General features: G+C 34.1%; 1 protein-coding gene across 2 annotated transcripts in view; it reads right to left on the bottom strand.

The window, feature by feature from the left end:
• Positions 1–2,070: 2,070 nt before the first annotated feature.
• Positions 2,071–13,916, bottom strand: part of TMTC3 (transmembrane and tetratricopeptide repeat containing 3) — a 47,780-nt gene continuing 35,934 nt past the window's right edge. Inside the window, exons 17-18 of one of the 2 annotated variants that reach the window (XR_003573228.1) lie at positions 3,610–3,668; positions 2,071–2,141 (exon numbers count right to left, since the gene is read on the bottom strand). The gene's annotated coding sequence lies outside the window, so the exon portion shown is untranslated. Of the gene's footprint in view, positions 2,142–3,609; positions 3,669–12,017; positions 12,319–13,916 lie in introns of those variants that run through there. The other variant, XR_003573229.1, reaches the window with a different exon arrangement.

Below are 13,916 nucleotides of genomic sequence, written 5' to 3'. Positions count from 1 at the left end.
TTAACATGTAATGCAAAACAGTCTCTGTTGTCAATCTGCTCATCTCTAGAAGGTTGTTATGTGCAAGCACACTACAGTCTACTGTTAGAATTTAGAGTTTCAACATGCTGGAAGTACTGAAGTCCCCACATTTTCTTAGTAAACAAAATTATAAATCTGAAGTATTGTTATGCAGCCACAGTGCCAGCCATAGGCCTAGCTTATGCTTAGTTAAAGATGGTTTCTATATACCTTCTGAAATTGAGGCCCAGAAGTAGCTCTTATTAGAACTATTAGCAGATTACTAATTTTTTTATTGCAGGTCTAATTCATCATTCACTAAAATATGTACGCCTCAATGACCTCTTTGCTCCTCTTTATACCTTGTAGACAGTTACACTACTTGGAATGAAACCTCAAGGTGAGAGTCTCAGACTAGTATCTGGGCAATATTTAACATCGTTTGGTACTTAACTGAGGATTTGTGTTTGTATGCTCCATACCAGATGAATGTGGAATACTGAATTCATCAATTCATTTCAACTTTTTGATTTTGAGCATTATCTTCTGATATGAGAAAATTATTCCTGTTGATGATTACATCATTAATGTGATCTTTGTAATGTAATACTTTACAAAGAATGTATTTTGTTTCCCTAAAAAAATAATCAGCTTGTACAAAACAATATTCATCGTTAAAACCCACCATGGAACACTGCCAGGAAAAATCAGGCAATTTAGATTTCTAGCAGGACTAGGTATAGAGTGGATGGCATTGAGAAAGTTGCCTAAACTCTGTCTTTGTTTTTTAGATAAGACAGATCTGTATGCACATATATCATAAAAAAAATAAGTAGATGAAACACACAGCTGCTGCTGTTGGTATTAATTTCGGGGTTGCTTTTCAATTAAAACCTCTGATCACTATTTCAGTTGGAGCACAGATTCTGTTAGCATAGCATTAGGAAATACTTTGTAATAAATGTAAATAGTATATTTGGATTCCATTTAACATCAATATCAATTACATTGTTTGATTTAAAGGCCTGTGCAGGAAGGTCATCTTATCTCAAAAGTCTATCAAACTCACTGTCTATTTTAAGTGGAAATTATTAGCTTGAGTCAATAATAATCAATAGGTCTTAGACATGATGCAAAATTTTTAAAGCTGTACAGAATATGGAGCACAGAGTAGAAATCCAGCTGGATGACTTTTGATGTTTGATATATTTAAGTTTCTTCAGTGCTCAACAACCAAATACATTATAATAAACAAAAATTCAAAGATACTGAAACGTACTTCTGGAAACAAAAACAGACCAGAATTTTGAAGACAGAAACAGAATTAAATGAAATGTACTACATGTAGAACTTGTAGAAAAAGCAAGATCTGAAAACAAAGTCAGGTATTCGCTCAAGTAAGACTTGGGATCCACTTACGCAAAATGTAATTAAATTATAGTTAGCTAAAAGTTGCTCTATCCAGAAGTTGAAATAGGATGAGAAAAGCCAAAGAAAATGACATTTTTCCAATTCATATAGCAATATCTTTTTAAGAATTAAATTAAAGTTCTATCATTTCTCAATTTCTACTCAGAGGGCAGAAACACACAGTCTAAAATGACTCAAAAGATAAATATTTATCAAGAAAGAAAAGAGCCTCATTTCCTATCTGTTGGGAGATGAATCAAAACAAATCCTTTCATGAAATGTTTCCTGCAAAAGTGCATTATGAGCTGAGTTCTCTCTTAAAAAAGTCAACTATATGTACAACATATGGCTACACCCTGCTCGCAGGGTTTGCTATCACTTACCTGAAAGTGGCATAGAAAGAGGCATTTTGATGATCAGCACCAAGTAAATTTGTCCCCCAAATTAGTACTAACACATAGACTAAAGAGGAAAAAAAAAAAAGGCAGGCCATGCAAAAAAACCCCACAAACAAAACCCAAAACAAAACAAAACAAAGAACCTAAAACCCCCCAAACAAACAAACAAACCCCAGTGCTGGTTGGGCTGCTAAAATATTTGCTGAAAACGGTTTGGGAGTTGGAACTACTGGGAGCAGGTAAGGGTGCATTCACTACTCACCTACACAGCTTTAAAGATGCAACACAAAGAGAAGTAAGGTACACGCACACCTTTTAGGAACAGCTACTTTACTAATAAAAAAATAAGAAAGGAAAATAAACAGTCTAAATAAATTGAATTAAATTTGAACACACATGAAACCCCTCCCAAAGTCTTAGTTACCACTATGGTATTTTCTGATTGTCCAATTCATAAAGGTCTTCCAACAGAGACTACAGTTTCAGGATGTCAGAACAAGAATTAATCTTATCTCCAACAAAAAAGGAGAAGATCAAAGTTTATTTCTCCATAACCTATAGTAGGCCTTATACCTAAGTGCAGCAAGTAAAAATCTTGTAGCATTAGAAGCTAACTTCAGTTCCGTTTGAAAATTATTGATAGAAAAATTAAAGTTAATACCTCCTTAGCAGCACTAAATTGAATTCTGTATCTAATAAGACTCAATAAATTTAGTATGTTCCATTTTTGGTACTGTACCACAGCTTCTTTCTTCCCTTCTATTGTTTTGCTACAGCTTATGGCTTGCTAATGAAAACTGACCTCAGTGCTGAAGTGCATGAACAAAGACTGTGCAGTATAGTAAACTGGAGATCAGAAAACCAGATTCATTATTCAGCTTTCTGCAAGGTCTCATCAAAGATGGAAGGTGTTTCTGGGACTTAGCTGTACACAGATAACAGTCTCCAACATTTTTCAGCTTTTAAGACTGTAATGGGAATAAGCTTCAGTGTATTCTTGACTTAATTTTTTTGATACAAGATCCTCTACTGCAGAAAATGTTGCTTGTTTCTTTCCCCCCAGTGGGATTTAACAAAAATTTAAAAAATTTAAATAATTTTATCCTTAATGTCCTTAATGTTTTAGCTATTTTTTGTTGAATTCATATTCTTGTAATTGTTAGGATGTAATAGTAATTAAAGCTTTCTTTGGACCAAAAAATAAATATATTTTAATGTAAAAAATTAGAAAGCCCTTATCTTTTTCTTAGTGGTAACTAATCACAGTCCCTTAATACCTTCCTATATTTGCACATAAACCAATAACTTTCTGACTTGTAGTACACAAAATTTTACATTTAAATACTTGTAAATTAACATAACAATAACATTTATTTTGAGATATGAAATACTGGTAAATGCCACTATCTTTCTCCCTGAGTCAATACTTAGAAAGTATTGCAGGATATTATGGGTTTATCTCAGAAGAAACTGAGTCCCGATTTCCTCTGACTACTAAAATCAAAACAGCAGTAACAGAACATGAGAAGTGATGCATCAGTTTGTTATCTGTATTCAGAGACAGGAACTCGTTTATCCATTTAACCCTAGTTGCTGAAATGGACCTTTTTGTATTTCTTAACTTTTACTGGTTACACAATTGATGCTCTTTTTTCTTTCTTTTTTTTTTTTTTTTCAGATTTGGATCATAGTGCATCACTGTATTTTAACGCATACATATTTTCATAGCATACTTGACATTGATTACTAAGTAAATCTTGCAAATGGTCCAAATCAATGTAAAATCAAAACTCCAACTTACTGCTTCTGGGTTTCTTCAGACTAACAGGATTTAGAAGAATGTAACCCAAACCAATGAACCTGCAACAAAGACAAGAAGACAGGCTCGACATTACCAAGATTTCATGTGAAATACTGCAATCATAAGGGTTTTACTGAATAGCACTGATAACCTAGCATGTGTGTGCTTCAAACTCTATGCTTCAGTCAAAGTACATTTAGAATTCAGATTTATGACTAAAGGCTACATTTCAGTGAAGGCAAAAGATATTCACACATGGTATTTCCAATAAACATACAAAGCCTCTGAAAACTAGGATTCTACTTTGACAGAATTTGTTTACTTTTTGAAAGTACTTTCCAGTAAATTGGACGATTTTGGCTCTGACTCTCCCTGTGTGTTCTTGGCTACTTCACTGCTAACAGAATCAGCAAATCTCTGAAGATCTGATTTACAAGGTCATTTACAAGATTATTCACAAGGTCAATTACCATGTTATTACAAGATCGGTGGCCACACTTCTTCCAGCAATGCAGCTTTTCTGAACCTGCTGCGCATCCACCAAACATCCTGGCAGATTTTCCCTATCCCAGTGAGACTGCTGTGTCGACATTGTCCAAAATTAATTGAACCTTCAAAAGTTCATCTGAACAAAACACAATAAAGCTCTATAAACTGGTTCTTTAAAAAATACTTTAGAGTATTTCATATTCATTCTACTCAAATCACCAAAATATGACTCTTACGGATAGCATAATTTTCCTATGACCCTTGATATAATTAACTCTCATTTTAAACATAAATTTTCTGAAGCAGGGGAGTAATTTTTAAACTATCTACATACAGCTGTCTTTTGTACAGTGGGAATATTTGGTAATTGAAATTACTTATTTTTATTCAGTTTATTAATATTTATTATGACTTTCCTAAGTAGTTCTTCCTCAGATTATCTACTGCTTCTTGTATGATAGCAGTAGTCCAGTAAGAATGTTGGTGTCTTGGGTTCCAAACAGAGTATTTTACAACCTGCCTTTAGAACACATGCACAGCTTCTGTCCTCTGAGATATAAGCAGACATCACTACCATCAAGAAAGAAAAGACCAATGGTTACTGACACCAATAGATCCAAAGTAGAGATTTCTTTGGAATTTCATTAATTTCCCCTTAGTTCCATTGTGAGTAGAAAAATTCTATCTTCTAAAATTCATTGAAGGCAAAAGTCATGATAACTTCATTCTTTGTATAAGTTTTAACATCTTCAACGCATGTTACATATACAATATGCACATGGAATGCAGTTCCGCTCAGAGTAAAAAGGTAATTTGGACTTCATTCAGTCCAATAGCCAGCATTTCAAAGATCAGTCTACTGGAAAAGATTCCACCAAAATTTTTCATGGAGGGCAGTATCTCATACTAATTTTTTAATATATTTGACCTTAAAAGCTAAGAACTTTTATTTTAGTCACGTAAAAGTGCAAAAAGAAAGAAAACCAAAGATCACATCTTCAGCTAGTGTTTATTCTAAAAACCTGAGATCTCGTAGACCCACTAGAAGAATGATCTGTTATGCAACCAGTAATGCTGACCTCTACAAATCCAAAATAAAAGTTGAATCTTCAGTAAGGTCAAATAAATGTAGTGATTATAAAGATCCTTTGAAGAGTTTAACATTTTGCATACTGTTCTGAAATATGTACTACTATCAGAACTAATTATGAACAGGCCAACTGTAAAAAATTATGAACCAACACATTTTCAGGAGTCATCATTCAGGTCTCTTTGGAAAGTATTCCTCAGATTCTCAGTCTACTGGAAGGTTTCATTTCTGAGATGTACTTTTACATACACAGGAAACTATTTATAATATTATTAAAGGTTTTACAAATATTCTTCATTTTATATATTGCTGTCAGCAAAGATCACACATGATAAATCATAGGTCTACAGAACTTGTGATTAGCCTCATGAAAATTATGTTCCCATTCCTTATTACGCTCTTATCTTCCATAATATAAATACAAATGTTTTTAAAATTTCATGAAAAATTTAATCTTTGAGCAGGATTTTATTTCAAAGTTAAATTAATTCATTGCTGACTGTAACTAAAAGTATCTGAATTGTCAGATTGTTATAAAACCACATGAACTTCTCATGTGGTTTTATAACATGGGGATAATGTATTTTTTCTTTTGTATAACTCTTTAGAGATTAACAAGTCCAAACAAACAATGTGATTTAACAGCAGAACAGTTTCTACGCATTTGAGAGTTATGAAAGAGGAGATTTAACCCCAGGACCTCCTCTCCTTTCAAGTCCTCTTGCTCTAGATCCCACACAATTTCCTTCCTCATCTGATTTCACTTATCCCTCTGATATACTTACACAAGTTACTTGAAAAAAAATGTGAAAAATGTTGTCACTAAAGGAATTCTTCTCTTTGAATAGTATAATTTCCAACCATAATTACTCAAGAGGAATAAAAGAATAACTGAAGTGTAAGTAGAAGCACAATGTCCATACCAATGTTTTCAATTTGTTTACATAGTAAAAAATGAGGTATCTCTGAGAATAGCTGTGATCATGACTTCAAATATCTTTTTTGGAAATACTATTTGAATAGGGAATACAGTGAAAACTCTACATTCATTATACAAAATTCCACTTAATCAAAATAATCTATTGCACAATACTTATCTACTGAAATATCAAGATGATATTTTTTGTTATTTACTTACTAATCTGAATAACACGGCAGGCTGAGAAATACTGTAACATGACTCTCATTCTCTTATTGTGAGAAAAAGGCAGGCTATGAATCTGTAATGTGTTATTTGATTAAAAACTGCCACCTTCAGCACAGTGTTAGATTCCTTTCATTTACTGTGGAATGAAAACATGGGCACAATCAATTATTAGGGTGCAGCCAGTACACTGCAAAAAAATTCGTACCTTCCATCACACTGAATTTCCTACTTTAGTCATACAACAGCTTATCTATGCAGACAGTCTTTCTCAAAATTTCAAACCCCCACAGGATTTGATCCAATGTGCTTTTTGCCTTAAAAGAAAAGGATGCAGAAAATATAGACAATTATAATCTAATAGTGCTGTGAAAAATAACATACACAGGCACAGACTCTTATAAGAAACTCATTAAAATGTATGAATAACAATGTGGTAAAACAGCCAGAAAACTTTTACACACATCTTCATTATATAACATACACATATTTGTCCAGTAGACAAATTATATACTAATATGTAATATGTATGTGCATATAAATATTGCATATACATATATAATATACAGGTGTAGATATATGTATAATTTCCCCTCATCCTTACCCCCCTGTGGGTTTTTTCATTATATTCCTTTTGAATTATACTCCACTATTTTGGGAATGAAAATGACCCAATAGATTTGTAAGAGTTGCTTTTGCCTGATACTTACTTGCCCTATCATTATTATCCTAGTATTACCTTTTCTTTATTGCTGTTAATCTTAATGAATTATTTTCAGTAATTATTTTCAATAATTTTCAATAATTATCCAATATCCATATCCAATCTATCTCACTATCCCATATGTTTTCCTACAATTACAGAAGAATGCAAGACCTTTTTCATAGGTCTGATAAATTTTTCCCAGATTGTTTGAGTGTGTGTGTCTTCACATTAAAAGATAACTTACAAGCATTTATTTGAACAGACATTTTCTTCTAAAAGAAAATTAAAACAAAACAGCTTTCTTTGCCAGATTAATATTACAGAACAAAGAAACAAAAAAGCCCCTACTCTGGAATACAAGTGACTAGCCTCCTCTATCCCACACTTTGGATGAATTTAATCAAGATTCTTTTCTTGTATGAGACATATCGGGAGGCTGAGTTCAAAACAGATTAATTAAGCACTTAGCTGTTGTAGGTCAGAACTCTGAGATATTTAAAAAACAAATCGTTATAGTCATCTGTTAGATTGCTTTAAAATGTCTTTTTTTTTTTCTTTACAAAATAAATCATTCCAGACAGAAAAAAAAGTTCCACTCAAGCTCTTCTCTGTGAATACAGGAGACAATTAAATAAAAACAACAAAACTGTCATTTTCAATAAAGATGAGATAAAGCAGCATAACAGATGATTCAAATTCTCAGAGGTAATGTGAATAGGTCCAGTGTCAGGGGAATTCCCCTGACTCCTAACAGCTTGTGTCCTCATGAAGATCTGAAATAAATCCCTATTGCTCTCGATGGAATATTCTCAGGCAGAGAGTCTGAGAAGTACACCTTAAAATGTAGCCCCTGTGCAGACTTGAGGGCAGTCTCAAATCAAGAACCTAGTTTTAAATCCAAAACTTCTGCATACAAAGCAGATATAACTGATAGAGCTGACATAGCTGATTGCTAGACACACAAAAAACCAAACAAAAAAACCCCAAACAAACAACAATAAAAAGAAATAAAATCCCTAAACCACAATAAAATTATCTTTTCCTTGATTTATGTTTTGTGCAAGGCTGTATCTTCCCAGCGCATTTTAAGAATGTCAAAGGCAGTAAGTCTCCATAGAAACACAAGCTGAAGTGTTTCCATCTCCTGACGGCTAAGAACTGACCGCTTTTGGTGCCTTAATGGCTTGGGAACACACATACATACCCCACAAGATCTTGACAAGCAGAAGCTTACAGTGCTGTTGAAGTGAGTCCTGTGTGCACAAGGAAAGCCTCAGCATGATATGACAGCTGAGCAGGGTTACTGAGGACCTGCACTTCAGCCTTGCATCCCTCATGTGGCAGTCAGAATTTAAGAACCTCATGGGTCTAGCACCTGAATTTACAGAACTGTTCAGAAACAGGTGAAACCGTATGTCTTCTAGGAAATAAAAGTTTTGAAGGCCGCTAAGACCTTCTGGAAAGACAATAGGTAAGAGATGAATAAATAGCATGATCCTTAAGGAAAAAAGTGGGAAAAGGTACAGTATCATAGTAAAGAGAAAAAAAATTCTCATGTGATTGTTAAATTAACTGTCTATACTGGCTTTGTGTAAGATAAATCTGAGAAAGAGCTACATTTACTTATAAGAATTTGCTGAATAGAAAGGGATGACAAACTGCCTGTATCCTTTTTTTTCAAATACAGACACTTGAGGGTTTGGCTACAGCACAGCAAGTAGAGGCACAGGGGCTCTATCTGTCCCCAGAGGGAATCAGATCTGGAAAAGAGGTATTTCTACACTGAGAAGGCACTGAAGGATGAATATAAGCACATGCAAAACATTTTGGATTGAATCTTTGCTGCTCAGGAAGAATACCTTAAATTAGGCACAGAATTTTATTCTTAAGTGTACATTCTCTTTGAGATTGCCATTCCCAAGTTGTGAATTCAGACTTGCTTTCACTGCTCTTTTTTTTTTTTAACATTTAAAAGAGGTAGTTGAAATAATTTTTGTTTAAATTGAAATTTAACAAATTACTTCAGCAACCATTTCCCCCCATAATTCCTGAATAGCAGAATACAACCATATATTCCATTATAATTCTTTATTACCTTAACTGGTTAAAATGTTTCTAGGAAAGAATTCTGTGACCTATGATTTACTTTTTGTATACATATAAAGTCAGAACTATATATAATATTAAAAATCAATAATAATTATCATCCACTTAATACATGTTCAAATTCTTTTTAATTTACAATCAGTTTTTCATTTTGACTATTACTATTATTATGTAGAATAAACGTATTTTATTATATAAATATTTGTAGCAAACTGGCCTACCAGTTAGAGGCACGGAAGCAACAAAAGAAAGGGAGAGATCTGCATATTCTTCTCTAAATTCATATTACCCCCAATAATGATTCACTCCAATGTTTTGTAAGGCCTTCACTACCATCTCCAAGACATATAAAACAGCAATTATTTGTACCTTCAAAAAACTGAATTCTACTGCAAATTTTCAGTTAACTTCATGTACTCCCCCATGAACTGCACAACTAACTTGGCACACACAACTGTGTGGAACTTTCACATCAAAGGATTTGTCTCAACCTCGAGTTGGTTCTTTAAAAGGTCCTTTATTTAACCTATAATAGAAGTTTTTTGATACAAAAGAGTAAGATGGCAAAATAATTCAAGAAGACAATAAATGAGCAAGTTTGGACAACTTTTCACTGCTGCATTACGATTTAAGTAAAATTATGACCACTGAGAACAGGCAATTTTAACGTGATACATTTTTGTATTGTTGCGTGCAGAAAGATTTCACGTGTCAAATACTTCAGTTCGCAATAGTCATTGTTGCTTTCGCAACAGTACCTCCAATTTAAACATACACTCTGAAATAAACAGAAGATGGGATGCAAATTCCTATCATTTCATAGCTGAGAGTGCTTTAAGGAAGAACAAAATTAGAATGAACTTCCTGGATCTCAAAATGTAGTTCTTTATTATTACAGGTAGCATTTCATGCATTCACTTTCAAAACTGCTCATAGCCTTAGCTTAAAATACCTTTTAAGAGATGGTATCAAAATACATTGTTCCAGTAGACTGGGCCCTTTGGCCTCATTTCCAGTCCAAGTATATTTATAATTGTTTTCTCTCTTTTTGCTCTTGTACAAACATTGGCTTTCAGCCTAAATGGTAATATTTCTGCCAGTTTTTATCCTCCTACTGACTATCTTAACAAAGACATGCCCTTTTGACTTGTTTAGCCTCAGATAACAAGCTCTAGCTCTTAGCAGAAGACACTTCTGCTTTACTTAGTCACCCAGCAGAGTTTTCACATAACTGTTTTAGTTTGAATTTACTGATCTTGGCCATAAGCAATCAAAATAAGCAAGTATTCCAGATGAGCATCACCAGTGTCTTTATTTCCACCGAAGTTAACTTTTCAACAGTTATCTCATTTTCTGGCTAAATGAACTCACTAATTTATAATCACGCGGTTATGGAGGACAGCGAGCACATTTCCACCTTATTTCTTAGCAAAATTCTAGCTTTCAACAGAAGTGTTGATACCACTAGCAGAGTTGTGTTGACCCATAATTAAGGGGCAGTGTGCATCACTTTATATTAACTATTATTGAATTTCATCCCATTTCTACTAATCCAGTAGCAAACAAGAGATTTTTATACGATACCCTACCCTGTATTGACAATGCTTATATATTTATATTGTCACCAAATACAATCAGCATTTTTAGTGTATTTCTACCAGAGCCATGACTGACATTATTAAAGAAGTTCATACTAAGTTATTTTAGGAACATCACTAGTAACTACTGTGCTATCAGATATTGCAGAACCATCTGTTGCTCTTTACCTTTTGCAAATCTTTTACGCATCTGCCAATAATTCCACCAGTTCTTGTCATTTGTACTTTAGCTATTAGTTTCTCGAGCTGAATTTCAGAAAGATATCAAGTGTTTTCTTCATCTGTTAAATCAGCTATAAAATAGCATCTCAATCTACACAGATTGACAATGTTATGGTATTTTACTTCCACCTTTCTCTATATTTGATTTATCTTTTTAATCGTCTTAGTATATCTGTGCATAAAATCTGCCTTTTGCAGAATGAGACATGTATAACAGGCATTTAATTCCACTTAATTCAAAATAAATCCATCTAGGTTTTTTTTAAAGAACAAATAGTTTTGGTTTGTTTTTTGGGTTTTTTTCTGTCATTATTTTTACAGCCATAACCTCTCAAATACTCCACTGTTTATCAAAACTCATTTTAATGAATGTCACCTTCTGCAGGTTCACAGACTATATACCTAAAAATTGGCTGGTTAGCATGCACACAAATATCCAGGCCCTACCATATCCTTAGCATTTGTCCTCTAGTCTCTAGCATCTGCCAAGTCAAAGTTTCCCAAGTTTCCCAAGCATTTCTCTGTCCAAAACCATTACAGACAAAATCTTCAATTATATTTATACAACCAAAACCGGAGCTACAATAGATATTTGTTTATTCTATGTTACTCCAAACAAAACTTTTTAAATTTTTTTCTCTAATGATTTTGAAGTTAAGAATAATATTTTTTATGGCATGGGTCAGACCAAAAGTCAATTTAGCTTGCTGCGGAGTCTCTGACTGTTTCTACTGCCAAATGGTTAGGGGAACAGTTTAGGAATCATGTAAATAACATGGTAGTTTCTCTCTTGTACATCCTACCAGGTTTTGGGAATTTGCACATGAGTATCTTCCTAAATCAAAAGTTGCATGGTATTCATAGATCTTCACTTTCATAAATGTATCTATTTGGTTCTTGGGATCTTTTATACCTCAGCAAACCACAGCATCTTGCAAAGAACAACAATTTAACTATGTGCTCTATTAAGATCTTATTTTTACCAACAAAATTTTCATCCATTTAAGTCAAACAGACTGATACTAAGAGAAATAAAGAAATGTTACTTCCTGTTCACTTTTACTCTAAATTGCATGATTCTTCCCTGGAAAATCCTTGCATAAGTAATGCATGACTTTTGTGATGCCTTTGCAATTATTTAGTTGCTTTTTAGTTATCCTTCTCTGTACCTTTTTAAATTCTAACATGTATGCCTGGAGTCAGCCCCAGTGGTATCTGTAATGGCAAAACGTCTCCCTCTGGCTCTGCTGAAGTGGCTGGCCTGCAGTCCTGTTCTCACTGGGACATGACTGCTGAAGAGTCTGAAACAAGAAATATGTCAAAGCAGTGATGTGCCTCTGAATAGTATGATCATCTGCAAATGGGAATGCTGAGAATAACTTTTTTGTTGCATTTAGTTAGAATTTCCGCTGCTGCAGCTTGTGTTCATTATCTTCATCATTATTTCCTTCTGTGCAAATACCTCCACAGAGTTGAAGATGACAGTAAGAAGCCTCTATAACTCAGTCTCTTCAGGCAAAACAGAATGAGCTGCTTCAGCCTCTCTTCACACCTCATATGCTACACCTTGGGTACAGCCCCCAAACACCTTGGGTACACCATGGAATTCCTTCTAAGAGTGACCACACCAAATGAAAGCATAGTCTGTGTAACCCACTTTCTGATACTGAAGGTGAACGCTTAGAAAAAGTGAAAAGCAAGTTGAAGTGACACTGATCCAGTGTATACTGAAGTGCCCAGTAATCTGTGGAATAAACACGCCTTGACACACTGATTGTATCTTTGTAGCCAAAAGTCTTGGATTTATGTTCTTTATTTCTCTTAATGCTTTCCAGCCATGTTGTACCTGCAATATTCCAAACACGGTCTTCACAGCACTTTAACTATTTGGTGCAGTTCTATGTACAGGTGCTTCAGTGCTTCAGGATTTATGCACAGTCACGCTGAATTAAAAATAAAAATTTGTATTAGATTTGACAGTAATATTTAAAAGCAAAATACTATTTTTCCTTTAGTTATGCAGTTGCAGAAAAGCAATAAATCCTTAAGAAGAAAGTCACAGGCCTGGAGGACTGTTAACAAGCAATATCATGAAGATTGTCACGTTTCAGTAGAATTAAGAAGCTTTTTAAGACCCTAGATGTTTGATGCTAGTTCCAAAGATGCAATGAAAATGCCATTTTTATTTATTTCCTAGTTTAGATCATCACATTCTTCCACGATGATAAATTTCTCAGGCCAAAGGTCACATCTTCCAGTGGTGTTATTAAAAGCACTGCAATTTATTCTGTCACATATAGAAGAGGGGTTGGATTGCTGTTTAAGATTTATAGTTACTGGTCTAGGCTGTACCAAAGCTGCTACTAGGACTACGAGGATGACACTGTAAACTGCTGAATGCAGGACAGAAATACAGAACAACGATGGCTTATTTCATCCTTATCTGAAGACTGATATAAACATGATCTGGAAATCTTGTTCTAGTTTAGCCTGTTGACCGAATGCTCTGTTTCTCCCTTTAACATAAGAGTTACCAAGAGGTCAAGTACAATGACAAAAGCCTTCACCTCTGAAGTGATACTGAACAGCAGATGAACAACAGTCTATACAGTTGCTGCCCCTGGAAGCAAAGACTCCTACCTTTTCAACATATCCTGCCAGATCACAAGCAATAAAGAAATCCAGTGTTAAGACACAACAGAAAAATGCAGCCACACATGGTATTATGCTCTCTATATTATACAACTATATTGACTTATTTATGTAAGTGTCTACTCTTAGCTAATCATTTATGTGATTTATGCAACTGTTCCACAATATGCAACAACCTGAAGCACTAACTTGGTCATCACTGCCTGTATGAATTTTTCTGCATTGCTGTTCCAAATAACAATAGTTTTGAATAATAAACAACAATGAGCACTTTTCAAAGTGAATGTTGAAATACTTGTG

Source organism: Empidonax traillii, unplaced genomic scaffold, assembly GCF_003031625.1.
Source record: "Empidonax traillii isolate 1590-97213 ecotype Southwest subspecies unplaced genomic scaffold, ASM303162v1 scaffold797:size354868, whole genome shotgun sequence".
Classification (NCBI taxonomy): Eukaryota; Metazoa; Chordata; class Aves; order Passeriformes; family Tyrannidae; genus Empidonax; species Empidonax traillii.
Note: the sequence above shows the minus strand (reverse complement) of the source record. Positions and strands in the feature narration are given on the sequence as shown.